General features: G+C 53.2%; 1 long non-coding RNA gene across 1 annotated transcript in view; it reads left to right on the top strand.

Moving 5' to 3' along the window:
• The first annotated feature begins 36 nt into the window (after positions 1-36).
• LOC106813038 overlaps positions 37-590 on the top strand; it is a 5,334-nt gene continuing 4,780 nt past the window's right edge. Inside the window, exon 1 of the long non-coding RNA XR_001394416.1 lies at positions 37-129. This is a non-coding gene — a long non-coding RNA (uncharacterized LOC106813038). The remainder of the gene's footprint in view (positions 130-590) is intronic.

The following is a 590-nucleotide window of genomic DNA, read 5'->3' as shown; positions in this document are numbered from 1 at the left end:
GAGAGAGAGAGAGAGAGAGAGAGGTAGAAAGAGGAGGAGGAAGAGGAGGAGGAGTTGGTTGACCTCTCCTACGACATCTACTGCTCCTACAGGATTCCCCGCGCGGACAAGGCCCTCGAAGTGAAATACGTGAGTCTCACGCGCGTGTACACACACACAAATACCCACGCACGCACACACGCACGCACGCGAGCGCATAGTGAGTGAGTGAGTGACAGCGGGGTGAGTGAGAGCGTCGTGTGTACAAGAAACATGTCATGTGTGAGAGCAAGAGACGTGGTGAGTGATCAGCATGTGAGAGAGTTGATGGGAGACGCGGTGAGTGATCAGCATGTGAGAGAGTTGATGGGAGACGTGGTGAGTGATCAGCATGTGAGAGAGTTGATGGGAGACGCGGTGAGTGATCAGCATGTGAGAGAGTAGATGGGAGACGCGGTGGTCACACACTGGTCTTTGCTGTACAAAGAGACGTAGTGAGATATCAGTGCGTCCCGCACTCACACTGGTCTTTGCTGTACAAAGAGACGTAGTGAGATATCAGTGCGTCCCGCACTCACACTGGTCTTTGCTGTACAAAGAGACGTAGTGAG

The sequence above is a fragment of the Priapulus caudatus genome, unplaced genomic scaffold (assembly GCF_000485595.1).
Source record: "Priapulus caudatus unplaced genomic scaffold, Priapulus_caudatus-5.0.1 Scaffold717, whole genome shotgun sequence".
Taxonomy (NCBI): domain Eukaryota; kingdom Metazoa; phylum Priapulida; class Priapulimorpha; order Priapulimorphida; family Priapulidae; genus Priapulus; species Priapulus caudatus.
This window is presented reverse-complemented; position numbering and strand designations above follow the sequence as displayed.